The 15,403-nt window shown below is 37.1% G+C and overlaps 1 pseudogene; it reads left to right on the forward strand.

Annotated features, from left to right (window-relative positions):
* Window positions 1-6,959: 6,959 nt before the first annotated feature.
* On the forward strand, window positions 6,960-7,643 carry LOC106000467 (annotated as a pseudogene).
* The last annotated feature ends 7,760 nt before the right edge of the window (window positions 7,644-15,403 follow it).

The raw sequence follows: 15,403 nt of genomic DNA on the forward strand, positions 1-15,403 counted from the left end.
AATTAGAGAAGTGTATATACAAGATGCAGGGCACTGACATCAAATAAAGTGAAAACAAGGGTTATACTATGGGGGAGGAAATACAAAGAAACAAAAATTCATATGGCACATTATAAATACGTTAGAAACAATAGCAAGAAAGAAAAAAGGTATTTGTGTCCCTATCTTGGAGTTCATTTCACTTAGCATCATCTGGTCATATGTACATAGCTTTTGGCCTTTTCTGCTTGTCCTACACATGCACTAGTTATTGCAAATAAGGGAAACCATGGGACCTATGTTTCTTTGGGCCTGGCTTACTTCACTTAATATAATTTTTTTCCAAGTCTTTACATTTCCTAACAAATGGGGCAATGTTATTCTTTCTGATGGAGGCATAGAATTATATATAATTTTCTTGATCCATTCATCTACTGAGGGGCATCTGGGTTGGTTCCATATCTTAGCTATGGTAAATAATGCTGTGATAAACATAGTTGTGCTGGTAGCCTTAGTATGGCCTTGTTTATGATCGTTTGGGTAAATGCCCAAAAGTGGAATTGCTGGGTCATAGGGGAGCTCTATGTGGAGTCTTTTGAGGAACCTCCATACTGTTTTCCAAAGTGGTTGAACACGTTTACACTCCCACCAATAATGCAGTAGGGTTCCCTTCTGGCCACATTCCTTCCAGCTTTCAAATATATGCATAAACACTGGAAGGATAGGTAAGGTATTACATATATATGAATACGTATGTATATATGGCAGGTTCTGTTTTTCGCAGAATTAGATTGGTACTTAGCCTGAATGGAACCTGTTCTCCCTCAAATCTGACCTACCTGCTCTCTTCCTTAGCTAATTTTTCCAGCAACTTGTTTTTCCATACATACACAAACATGAATGCATACATACACATGAACAGAATACTTTTCATATATACAACAATGAAATTTTGTAATTTTTGACAGCATGCAAGAGAAGACATTTATGACGTGAACTTTTCTCACATATGGAATGTAAAAAAAAAATAAGACCTCATATTAGTTTAGAGTGGAATTGGGATTGGCACTGGCCAACGCAGCAGTTTGGAGTTATAATGGGAAAAGTATTACTTTTCAATTAAATATTTCCCATTAACTTTAGCTTATTATACAGTTTGATGGCCATAGAAAGCCAGTCTGTATTCCCAAAGGTAGAAGAAAGGATGTTGGAATTTTGAATCATAAAATTTCACTACATGAGTTTAATTTAAACATTTCAGCACATGCATGTATGAAGATTATACCATACCAAATAAAAATTTATGTTTCACACATCAGTATATAACTTTAAATGTAAAAATAGAGTTCATGCTGAATCACATAAACATGGATAATTAAGATGTGTTAATCATGAATTGTAATGAATAAGAACTATGCATGGTAGACTGTTCCTGAAATCCCAGCTACTGAATAAGTGGAGACAGATAATTAGTAGGTGAAAAGTTATATTAAAAAATAACCACACAATAGCTAACTAAGGATCACGTAAACAAGAATATAAAAAATTCAGCATGTGGAAGAATACCATTCAACTGCAGTTTTTTCTTAATAGTAAATTTTCTCTTTCTAAAATTTGTTTCCTTCAGTTTAAAACCATAATAAGATCCTGTCATTTCTGAATAGCTTGCTATAAACAAAAGATATTTTGTAAAACACTTGGCATACTACAAATCAAAAATATATAGTAGATAAACCAAAAATTATAATTAAGAATTCAAAACACTTCTAGAGCATGCCACTTAACCACAAATGAAGGCTATAGGAGAGGGAGAAAAAAAGAACTACCATAAAATAATAAAGCTATAAAATGGCCTTAGTAAAACAATTGCTGTTGATCAATGTCTTTAATGTTTGTATTCTTTTCCAACAAAAATCCATACAGGGGTGGAATTAATAAGCCAAATATAAACAAAGTGTATGTTGCTTAAAGATGACCACCTCTAAGGACACATAGATGGAAAGACAAGGCATTGAATGACAATCCATGCAAATGGAGTTCAACAAAACAGATATAGCTGTGCTTACATCAAATAAAGTAGACATTAAATAACAGTAAAAACCATAAGGTAGTCATTACTTATTAACATTGGATACCATTAAGAAAGAAGAAATAATTATTCTAAATGCATATTTAACCCACACATCAAAGTGCTTATATGCACACAGCAAATATTAACAGTTCTAAAGAGGAAGATGGAGTCCAATACAAAAGTAGTTGATGATTTTAATATCATACATAAAACAATTGACATATTATTCAGACAGAAAAGCAACAAGGAAATAGCCAACACATTTCACATCAAAAAATACCGGACAAAGGTCTATGTAACCCTATATCCAACAGCTGTCAAATATACATGGAGCATTTACTTGGACAGATCACATGATAAGACACCAAAAATATCACATCAAAGTTTTGTTTACTCCAGGTTACTAAGTATCTCTTTGAACTATACTGCAAATAAGTTTAAGTCAATAACAAGAATATTTTGGAAACTGTACAGATACATGGAAATTAAACAACTTGTGCTTGAAAAACTGAATAAATCCAGGAGGAAATCAAGAAGGAATAAAGTACATAGAAATAAACAGAAATTGATACAAAACCAACAAAAACTTAAGATTAAAAATATCACAAGGAACCAGGTGCCAGTAGTTCATGCCTGTAATCCCAGTTACTCAGGAGGCTAAGTTTTGAGGATTGCAATTCAAAGTCAGCCTGGACAGGAAAGTCTTTGAGACTCTTATCTCCAAAATAATGACCATGAAACTTGGAAGTGGAGCTGTGGCTCATGTTGTAGAGCACCATTATTGAGCAAAGAAGCTCAGAGACATCATAAATTTTAGAAAAGTACAAGTCAAATTGTCACTTTTTGCAGATGACACCATATGATATATAAAAAGCATAGGAGATGTAATCACTATACTGTCAGAAGTACTAAGGTAATTCAGTAAAATCACTGACTACTAAATCATCCCACAAAATTTATTTTTGTTGCCACAGGCTAATCATGAGTTATCTGAAATAAAAATTAAGGAAGCAGTCCTATTTAAACTTGCCACAAAAACAAAATAACTATGAGTAAATTTAACTAAATGGGTGAAATATATACATATATATATAGTATTAAAATTATAAAATAATATATACAACATAGTGTTATAATCATAAAACTGTGGTATTGGTACAAATACAGATTCATAGGTCAATGTGGTAGAAGAATAAAACTAGAAGTAAAAACACTCAACTATAGATAACTAATTTTTGAAAAGATGCTAAATACACATTGAAAAAATATTTTTAATAAGCCATGCAAACAAATTTAGAACTCCATATTCATAGAATGACATTAGACTGCTTTCTCCCACTAACTTCAACAAATCACTCAAAATGGCCTAATTGGAATTCGAAAATACTAGAAGACGACATAAGGGAAAATTTCAGGAAATTGGGTTGGGCAAATATTTTCCACATCTGAACTCAAAAGCACAGGAAACAAAGCAAAAACATGAATTGCATTACAGCAATCTAAAAGGCTTCTTCTCTGCAAAGGAGTCGAAGTATAGCAAGGCAACACACCACAGAAAATATACATACGTTATCCATCTGAAAAGGGATTACTGCACAGAACATAGACTAAAGGCTTAATTAAAAAATCATACAAATTATCAAATTTCAAAATGAGTGTAGCTCGTAGCCAATTCTACCAGAATGGTATTTGCACATTATCCCTCTCTCCTCTGGTATTATAAGGTCATAGTTTTGTTTTGTTTTGTTTTTGTCAGTCATGGGGCTTGAAATCTGGGCTTGCACTCTTCAGCTCAAGGCGAGTGCTCTACCACTTGAGCCACAGTGCCACTTTCGGTTTTCTGAGTGATTTGTTGGAGATAATTGTCTCACTGAGTTTCCTGACCAGGGTGGCTTGAGCCACCAATGCCCAGCAGTCATAGTTCTTTTATGATGAATATATATGTACATGTATACATACAGAGAAATTTTGATTCCCTGAATTATAAAAACCAAATGTTTTCTTGCCAAGAGGCAGAGTAACAAGTTGGGGGTTTGTACCACTTAATCCATAACCTTTGAGGACATTGTTATCTTAATATCCACAATACCTGCATTTGCTTCCTGTCACCATCCTCATTTTGTCTTTCATATTCCATGTTATTGCCATGACACATTTTGTTCAGGCAAAATCATATAAAGTAATTACTTTTTGGGAAATGTAGGTCTTGTGAAGGTAATTGAAAATAATCTGATAGTGACCCGATAATCAATATCAAGAGTGTAATGCAGAAAAAAGAGAACAGATTCATTTGGGACCCCTTCAATAAGAGATCTCATTTGCTCAAAGTAGTGTTGGTTACATATTAATTGAGTGGAAACATACTGTCATCTTTCAGTAAGAGATCTGCGTTAATTACCATTGTGTATCTTCCTTCTTGTGTGGACATCAACATAGCAGCTCCCTTTAGAGAAATTCCCTTACTACTATATACTGAGTCAAATCTATGAATGCTTTGAGAACAAAATTCAGAAATATAATTTTATCCATTCTTTTCATATTAATTGAGGGAGTATTCTTTGTGATAAGCCAGTTGCTAAAGTGTGCTGAGGTATGTTACTCTAACCTGCCATTCATGATGTTGCTATGTAGAGCAAGTTGAAATACAAGTATGGGTATAAAGTTTATTTTTTTAATTTCATAGCTGTCCTTTATGAGCTACACATTTATTTAAGTAAATCAATTTATTAAGGGCAGAATTTGATCAAAGCACATTATATGCATATGGAGATATCACAATGAAAAATTTATACAACTAATATGCATTTATAAAGAGAGAACACACTGTACTCAAGGCAAGCAAGTGAGAGGGCATGAGCAGCACTGCCTTCCAGCTTGGGTCAGCCTGGGAACCGGTATGCATGAGCTCCTGCTCAGGAGTGGGATTTGGATGCTGTGCCAGCATCAGGAGAGGCTGAGCAGCTGATTACCTGGGGGACAAAGAGCAGCTGATAAAATCTTCTCCCATTCTGTGGGCTATTTATCTTGTTAGCTATGTCCTTTGCCATGCAGAAACTCTTTAATTTGATGCATTCCCATTTATTCAGTCTTTCTTTGATTTGTTGTGACTCTGGATCTTAGGAAGTTTCCACACTTCCTTAGGAGCTCTATTGTTTCCCCTACCCCTCACGGAATATTTTCAGGGTATCTGACCTTATATTGAGGTCTTTGATCCATTTTGAATTCAATGGTGATATATAAGGACGTGGTTTCAGTTTTCTGCATGTGGATAGCTAATTTTGCCAGCATCATTTGTTGAGCAGGCTGTAGAGTTCAAAAAAACTCCCAGAAATAAACTCTCAAAAAAAACAACTCTATTAATAAACAGGCTAAAATCTTAAAGAGAGACTTGTCAGAAGAGGCAGCAAGAATGGGCAATAGACACACGAAGAAATGTCCAACATGTCTGGCTATAAAAGAAATGCAAATCAAAACAACATTGGGATTCTACCTTACCCCAGTTAGAATGGCCATTATCAAGAGAACAAACAATAACAGATGCTGGTGGGGATGTGGCCAAAAGAGAATGCCACTACACTATTGGTGGGAATGTAAACCACTCTGGAAAGCAGTATGGAGGTTCCTCAAAAGAATAAACATTGAGCTTCCTATGACCCAACAATTCCACTCCGGGACATTTATCCAGTAGAACATGAACAAGGCCATACTAAAGCTGCCAGCATAAATATGTTCATTGCAGCATCGTTTACCATAGACAACGTATTGAATCAACTCAAATGCTCCTCAGTGGACAGTTGGTTGGTCATGGGGCCTGAACGCTGGGCCTGGACACTCTCCCTCAGCTCTTCAGCTCAAGGCTAACACTCTACCACTTCTGGCTTTTTCTGCTTATGTGGTGCTGAGGAATGGAATCCAGGGCCTCATGCATGTAAGGCAAGCACTCTACCACTGAGCCACCTTCCCAGCCCTATATACATAATATATCGTATATATTATAAATATTACACACACAAGAAATCCTACTCAGCCATGAGAAAAAATGATATTGTACCATTTGTAAGGAATGGAAAGACTTGGAGAAATTATATTAAACAAAGGAAGACAACACCAAAAATCATAGGTAGCATGGTTTCCCTCATTTGTAACTAGAATGCACCTATCAATCTATAAGTAAACATACTGGACAGGAATAGAAAAAAAATACACTTAGACATGATAAATTACATAGGTCTCTAGACATTCACACAGAATGAGACCAAAGGGGAATTTTTATAATAGTTTTGTGCATATGACCATACAAAATAATATTTATGGAAATGAACTTCAGAAAGTGAAACAAGAGGGTTTATTTTTCTTTGTTGCTGTTTTGTTTTCATTTCCTTTTGTCTTGCTTGTGTGTTTATCTGTCTTTGTCACAGAAATGGTGAGACAAAGGATGAACAAATGCAGCAGTGCTACTCACTAGATACTATGTTGAAAATGAATTATACAACTTGTGGGTGGGGACAGGAAGGAAAAATAGGGAGAGTGAGGGAAGGGGTGACATTGTCCAAAAAATGTACTTTATCTGATGTATGTAACCATAATTCCTCTGTACATCACCTTTAAAATAACAATTAATATATTTTTAATTTCTTTATTGAGATTAAGTGATTACATAAATTTCACAGTATTGTGGGATAGTGATACTTAGCTAAAGTTACAAATACATTTTAACCTTCACAAGATGAATTGTTATTATCATGATCTATAAAGCTTATGAACTCTACAAACTTAGACAATACAACTGTTTCTTCCAAATCGGGTGATAAGCATATTTCTTTCTTTTTGCTTAGTCTAAGCTGTTCCATTGAAGCAGCTGCTGCTTCAGTAGGCGTGGCTGGCCAAGCAAGTGGAATGCTACAATGACATGGCCTACGTCATGAAGGCACAGTACCTGGAGGAGAATTTGGTGACCAAGATGAATTCTCTCCAACGAAGATTGAAATTTCCTCTTGGTGGCTACAAGACTGTGGCTGGTTCTAAACAATCTTATTGGAGGATCACTAGTAGCACTGAGCAGAAGACCATGGCTGATGGAAACACAAAGAAATCGAACAGAATTAAAGTGAAGTGGGAGAAGATTGAGAAGGAGCTGGAGACTGTTGACAATGATGTCCTGGCTCTGTTTGACAAGTTCCTCATCAAGAACTGCCATGATTTCCAGTATGAGAGCAAGGTGTTTTACCTAAAAATGAAAGGTGATTGATTACTAATGCTACCTGGCAGAGTGGCTTCTGGGGAGAAGAAAAACAGTAGTTGAAGCTTCAAAAGCAGCTTACAAGGAAGCCTTTGAAATCAGCAATTCACACATGCAACCTTCACATCTCTTCCAGCTGGGCCTGGCCCTCAACTTCTCTGTATTCTACTAGGCAATCCAGACTATATCTAAGCAGCCCTGTCTCTTAGCCAAACAAGCCTTTGATGATGCCATAGCTGAGCTGGACTTATTACCTGAGGATTCCTATAAGAACTCTATGCTCATCACAGTTACTGTGAGATGACCCTCTGGAGGAGCAATCATCAGGACAAAGAAGCAGGCGGAGGCAACTAAGGATCCTTCTGGTCCCTCCCTGGCCCTTTCTTTGCTTATCACCCCTATCATCACGGATGTTTCTTTACTATCATCATGAAATATCTAGTGCTAAACCTATCTGTATTGGAGCACAGCTACTCAGATCTGCTCTCCTGTCCCTTGGGAAGCAGCTTCAGATAAACTTTGGGCATTGCTTGACTGATGGTTGCTTTGAGCCCATGGGACCTCCCTTTTAGAACTATGCAGAGATGTGTGCTCTGAAGGAGGCATTAACCATGTATTTTGATTGATAGTACATGCAGGCAGAAGTAATCGAGTTTAGAAAGGATAAAGGAGACAATCTGGTGAAATATCCCAGCTTCCCAGGACCAGTGGGACTCAAACCCATAATCAACAAAAGGAGTCACTAGCACTCAGTCAATCTACCTAGAGACTTTTATGTAGCTAAGTGGTAACTGTCTCCAGTGGGACTCAAACCCATAATCAACAAAAGGAGTCACTAGCACTCAGTCAATCTACCTAGAGGCTTTTATGTAGCTAAGTGGTAACTGTCTCCAGCTCGCAGAGCTTCAGAGAACATCCCCGTTTGCTTTTCATGGGGTATATTTTTTATAGGAAGGGGTTTCACATAGGTGATGTTTACCAAAGCAAGCAAGCAAGGTTACAGAAACAAAACATAGCCTTGAGTCACAAGAGCATAGGCAAAACATAATCTTGACTTGGTCAGCATGACTGATACTATCAATGATATTGACATGATTGATTCTTCATTACAAAAAGTCAAAACATATCCTTGGATTACATTACTCAAAACGTATCCTTGGGTAGTGGTAGTCTATTTTACAGAAATCATTTTTATCATAAGCTCCTGACTAATACAGCAACTCAGTAGAGCTGGTGAGAAGCCTCAAGGTTGTCAGTGGCCCTCAGCGAAGTTGATGGTAAACTGCAAAGCTGTCAGCCTGGGAAGCTTGAGAGAGGGAGAGGTGCTTTTTTTTGTTTTTTTTTGTTTTTGTTTTGTTTGTTTGTTTTTAGCAAGGATAGAAAGAGGCTAAGGCTGATTTCTGGTCAGCCTTTGCCTGAGGTTGTTCTTTACCAGAAGGTTTTGCCTTTTATCAGTAATTTTGTTCTGTTTTCTGATTTCACATTTTTGTTCCCATGGATATTCTTCTTTTCCAAAGGAAAGGGGCTCAGGGGCAAGAATAAGTTTCCTGTAGCAGGAGGGAATGAGGCTAGACAATAGAAGGAACTTCCCTGCCAGTGAATAGTAACTCAGATATCTTGATTTTTTTTTGCCAGTCCTGGGGCTTGTACTCAGGGCCTGGGCACTGTCCCTGAGCAGCTTTTGCTCAAGGCTAGCACTCTACCACTTCAGCCATAGCACTACTTCCAGAATTTTCTGTTTATGTGGTACTGAGGAACCGAACCTAGGGCTTCATGCATGCTAGGCCAGCACTCTACCACTAAGTCAATCACATTCCCAGGCCCACCTTGATTTTTTTTTGGTGGGGATCATCACACTGGAGGATGGTAAATAGTGAAAACAAACAAATAGTGTTTAGTTCAACATCTTTCTTGTGCATGAAAAGATGAATTCAACCCTCCTGCATCTTTCTTCAGCTGATGGAACACTGTTAGGGGCTGATCCAGAGAGATAACTTGTTTCTATCCATCAGCTTTATTATGTTTAGTATGAGCGTTTCGTTTCTAAATTATGAAATGCACAAACACTTCTTTTCTTTTTCTTTTTGACAGTCGTGGGGCTTGAATTCTGGGCCTGGGCACTGTCCTGCAGCTCTTCAGCTCAAGGCTAGTGCTCCACCACTTGAGCCACAGCACCACTTCCAGTTTCTGGATGGTTTATTGGAGATAAGAGTCCCACGGACTTTCCTCCCTGGGCTGGCTTTGAACTGCGATCCTCAGATCTCAGCTTCCTGAGTAGTTAGGGTTACAGTCATGAGCCACAAGCGCCTGGCCAAACACTTCTTTTCAATGGAATGTATCTAAAGTTTTGATATGTGTAACTTTTTTTGGCTGTGATGGTTTGAGAATCATAGATTTCTATTTTGCAACTCTTTGGCCGTTGTCCCTGTATATCCTGGGCATATCATGTATGTGGGCACATGTCAATCAAGATGGGTGATTATGAAATACCAAACTTCTTAAATAAGTGTTTTGAAATTCCAAGGGTAAATAAGTGCTGCTTTGGGGAAAAAAGGGAACAAATTATTAAAGTTTTTCCCTATAGGTCGATGGATGATATAGGGGCAAGCAAACATAATTTTACAACTGTTACTTGGAAGATGAAGAAATATTTAGAACTTCGTGAGTCAAATATTTAAAGTGTGCCCATGTGTTGATTCAAAGACAGTAAATTTCATCCTTTCTAAGGTTGTACCTAATCCTTAAACATACTGAATTACAAAGATCTCTGAGAAATGTCAGCGGTACTGGAGTGTATTGTGGCTTTCACTAGAGTATTTGTCACATTTATCTTTTTCATAGAGCTTATTTCTCTCTTCTTGCATGAGACTTTCCTGCTGTTAAGGACTTCAGCTATGGAATGTTACAGAAGTGTCAAAGTTGTCATCAGGTTTTCTTTTTAATAGATTTTTGAGTTAATTCAACAAATACAGTTGGATTAATATTTTAACATTGTTGTCAGAATCCTCATTTCTGATTTATTAAAGTAGGCATGTCTCATAATTTCTGCCTGTTAGTTTTTGTAGAATGGCATTTTAATATAGCTCTGTGTGTGTGTGTGGGGGGGGTCCTGGGTTTTAAAATCAGGGCCTGGGTGCTATCTGTGAGGTTTTTTTTTTCTGGCGCTTGAACTCAGGGCCCTGTCCCTGAGCCTGTTTGTGCTCAAGGCTAGTTCTCTACTACTTTATCCACAGCACCACTTCTGGCTTTCTTTGGTTTATTGGAGATAACAGTCTCATGGACTTTCTTGCCTAGACTGGCTTGGAACTGCCATCCCTGATCTCAGCCTCTTGAGTAGCTAGGATTATAGCCATGAGCCATCAGTGCCAAGCTTTCCCAGAGCTTTTTGACTCAAGGCTAGTGCTCTACCATTTGAGCCACAACTCTACTTCTAGATTTTGGGTGCTGAAGTTAAGAGTTTCACAGACTTCCCTGCCCAGGTTGGCTTCAAACCACTATCCTCAAACCTCATCCTCCTAAATAATTCTGATTACAGTTGTCAGCCATCAACATCCAGCCTTTAATTAACTTTTTTACAATTAATTTTATTCAACTGTCAATTTATTGTTAGCATCTAATATTTATAGCTTTGGAACATTTTGGTAAGCCCTTTAAGAAGATTAGAAATTAAGTACTATGAAAATATAGGTTTAATGAAGCATAGTTTGGGTAATATCTGTGTGTGTATATATATATGTATATATATAGTTTGAGAATATATATGTATAAATACATATATATGTTTTGTAGTTTTATTGCAGTTATACAATTGTAATATGGAATATAAAAGTTAATGTTACTATTTTTGTAACAAGCTGGATGCTACATTTTACCATTATGACTCTGAATTTTCATTTTTATCTGACACATTCCAAAATTACATATTTTAAGAAAACATTTTTAAAAGTTACAAATTCTATATAGATGTCTTTATAACTGAAAATAATAGGCTGATAACATAGCCATTTGTTTCTGTTTTTCCTAAGTTATTAATGTGCTGAGTGACCATATGCTATCCGTATAATTCATTGCATCAAATACATGTAATTCTTTTGTTAAATTGGTTAAGCATTTAGCTACGACAAATAATTATAAAACTTACACATAGGAAGCTACTTTTATTTTGAATGTTAAAATTAAACAAACCATTTGCTGTAGCTGTTGAATCCAAGTAAGTGGAAAATTTTTAAAGTAATGCTGTTTTACTGAGTCACTCATAATAGTTTGTAAAAGTCATCAGACATTGATAATTCTTGTTCACACAACAAGAAACAATGATCATATGAATATAAAATTGACAAAATGAAGCCACCTTCAAAATCCTGCATGGAAGAAAGTCATACATTATATACACATAATCCTATCCTTTGTCTTGGAAGCATCAAAATATATTGCCTTTGAAATAATATTCTTGGACAGAACTTCATTAGAAGGAAATGTTAAAATAGGCAGAAATGGCTAGGTACTGGTGGCTCATGCTGGTAATCCTAGCTACTCAGAAGGCTGAGATCTGAGGATCATGGTTCAAAACCAACCTATGTTTTATGTCTTATGTCCAATTAACCACTAAAAAGCTGGAAGTGGAGCTGTGGCTCAAGTAGCAGAGCTCTAGTCTTTAGCATAAAAAGCTAAGGGACATACCCAGGCCCTGAGTTTAAGCTCCATAACCAACACATATCCCACCAAAATAGGCATAAATGTCAGGCTATGGTAAATAAAAACTTCTTCACCTTATGGTCAAAGGACTATAAAACAAACATTTATTTGTCCATCTATATCACAATGGGAAGAACGTGTAGGCAAGAGGTAGTGTAGTTACTTATAATACATGATGGCTATAAAAAGTAATGATAATTTTTAAGAAATACTAAGCTTGGCCAATTTCAAGTACCATAAAAACAAACTCTTAATGCTAAACTGTTTATAGATTGAGAGAAATTTTAATAACTAAAATGTGTTAAAATTGCATTTAAGCTGTGGGAAATCTCTGTTTTATCACTATATAGTAACTTTCAAAGTATATATTTAAATTTGGAATTGAAGCAAAATATTTACATAACTACACAGATTGATGACAATGTATAGTAAACAATGGAATTTCATTGGCTTCTATAAGATTTTATATTTTTGTGTGTGCTGGTCCTGGGGCTTAGACACAGGGCTTGAGTACTGTCTCTAAGCTTTTTTGTTCAAGTCTAGTACTCTACTTTTGGCTTTTTGATGGTTAATTGGAGATAAGAATGGCATGGACTTTCCTGCCCTGCCTGGCTTTGAATAGTGATCCTCAGCTCTCAGCCCCACTGAGTAGCAAGGATTACAGGCATGAGCCACCAGCACCTAGCATGATTTTACATTCTGTAAGCTAGGGAAGTGTTTATATCATTTGACATTGAGAAGCTGAAATTTTTCTTTTTATCTATTTACTTATTCTTTTTTTTAAAAAAAATATGGAGTTTGAACTCAGGACCTGGCTCTGCTAAGCTCATGCTCTACCACTGGAGCAAAGTATCTAGCCCTGCATTTTTCTGGTTATTTTTTGGCATTGGAGACTAGCAAACTTTTCTGCTTGGGTTGGCCTCAAATAGTAATCCCGCAGGTCTCAGCTTCCTGTGTGGTTAGGATTACAGGCCTGAGTCATTATTACCTGGTGTGAAGTTGAAATTTAAAATTACCAATAGCGAAGAAATAGCTACATGGGGAGATATATAACAACAATTGTGTTATATGGGATTTCTTATTATGGAATCATCATTCTCCTTGACAAATCAAGAGTAATTATGAAAGCTTCTAGGAAAGAATCTCAACTAATTTTCTCTTCCACCTTAGCCAATAATAAAGATAATATACAAATACTGAAAATAGATGAGCACTATCCTCCCTTCCTTCCTACCTGAACTCAACTACAAAAGGGCAATGTGTGACACATTTTTGTAAAAGACCCAATCTGATAGTCATATACTCTCTGAGTCAAGCTCTACTTGCCAGCCCCTGGCTGACATACTGTGCATGGATGTCTCCCTTTCTCCTCACCTAAATTCTTCACAGACTCAGAATACAGTCTACAAAAGGCTCTCTTTCAACTCTTTTTTTTTTTTGGGTCCGGTTGTGGGGCCTGGGCACTGTCCCTCAGCTCTTCAGCTCAAAGCTAGCACTCTACCACTTGGGTCAGAGCGCCACTTCTGGCTTTTTTCTTTTTTGCTTATGTGGTGCTGAGGAATCGAACCCAGGGCCTCATGCATGCAAGGCAAGTGCTCTACCACTGAGCCACCTTCCCAGCCCCTTTTTCAACTCTTTCTAAAAGGACCAACCAGACCCTAAAATCAGGTCAGAGGATTTTCACAACCAGTTTCTGTCAACTGCTTTTTTGTAAATGCTCTGAGTACTCAAAGCCATTAAAACAACTTAGACATGGAAATAACAGGTAGTTTTCAGAGCTCTAGCAGAAAACTTGTCCATCATCTACTTTTCTGGTTAGCTTTGGCCATGACTCTGAGAAGAGCATAGGTGAGAGTGAAACCTGTTCAGTCAGAGAGCAAATCCTTCCATTTAATGTACAACAAATAATTTCCTTCTTGGGAGCTAAATTTTCTTGGTTGTTGAAAATGCACAAGCAGACTGCAGAATGACTAGATTGTATCCATGATAGTCACAGAAGAATAAAAACAGAATGTCCAGCATCGTTGCAAACTTGACTGTGTACAGAATGTTAAATCAGAAATTGAAAAGCTGGAAAATGACAAGCAAGGGTCGTTGAAGGAAAGAGACGGTGTTTTGTCCACTTACATGAAACAAAAGCAAAACCTAACTGGATGTGGCTAACATATCCACAAAGCAACTGTTCTAAGAACAAATCCAGATGCTCGCCAGGTTCTCAACCTTAGATGCCCCCTTTTGGTTTCACTCACTGTGAAAGGAAAATGTACTATGAAAAATCCAGGATAAACTTGGACTACCATGGATATTTGATTGTTCTGCCCCACCGTCAGCGGTACTGCCTCCCAGCTGGCAAGAAAGCAAGCAAGGAAGCCAGTTACAAGCTCAGACTGAATGGAGCCCCTGCCAAACTGTGAGCCACATCTGCCTGTGAGCAGCCAGCCTAGCAGTGCCTGCAGAGCTACATGACCTGATCTCCCCGTTAGTATATTACTGGCAAGTACACCAACTATTCAGGAGTTTTAGAATTATTTTGAAAGCCTAATATAGCCATCTTTTGCTAAATAATACTGTCTTTCCCTGGCAGCCTCTGTTCAGGGAATTTTCTTAAGTCAAGCCTGATTTCTCTGTTTCTGTAAAAGACAGCAAAATGACTTACCTCCTGGGGACCAAAAAACCCACATGTAAAAATGAAACTGAAATTGTGCTTTTAAGAATAACTGCTAGTAATAACTTACATCTTGGTATTCCAAACAACTGAGTTCCAGTTTCACATATATACATTGACACATATAGAGTTGGTAGAGAAGGGAGAGAACTATGGAAGGGGTGACATTAATCAAAATGAACTGTACTCATAAACTGACATGTTGAATTGAAACCCTTTTGTACAACTACTTAAAGATAACTACCCCCCCAAAGAAAACCCTACCACATATAAAATATTCAAAACATCATGAAATAGTTGCACATAGTACATAGAAATAAGTAGCCTGCAGAAGTTTGATAATGTACAGTTTCAAAATACAGATTTAAAAGAAATTTCTTCCCAAGCACTATAGTTCTAGCCTATGAAAAAGTAGGATGCCAGCATTGGGGATATTTGATGTAGAGCTGCAGTGTGAAAAATAATTTCTCCTGGATCCCAGAGCTTTTCTCTACAGCTTCTACTGTACCCAGGCATTGATTGGACTCTGGTGTGACTCCTGTGTTAACCTGGTTGCATTTAGTGAACTGGCAGGTGGAGGTTCCTGCTCTTTTCCAGTATTGACTCTTAAAAAATTCTAGTTGAATAAAAAGTAGCTAAGTGTCATTTTCCCTCTTTTCTTCTTTTCCTCTATAGTCTCTACCACATGTAGGTCAATTATGATCTTACTGCATCCTGACATCCTTTTTCCTCAGAAGAAGAAAGGGGACTCAGA

This window comes from Dipodomys ordii, unplaced genomic scaffold (genome assembly GCF_000151885.1).
Source record: "Dipodomys ordii isolate 6190 unplaced genomic scaffold, Dord_2.0 Scaffold219, whole genome shotgun sequence".
In the NCBI taxonomy this organism is placed as follows: Eukaryota; Metazoa; Chordata; class Mammalia; order Rodentia; family Heteromyidae; genus Dipodomys; species Dipodomys ordii.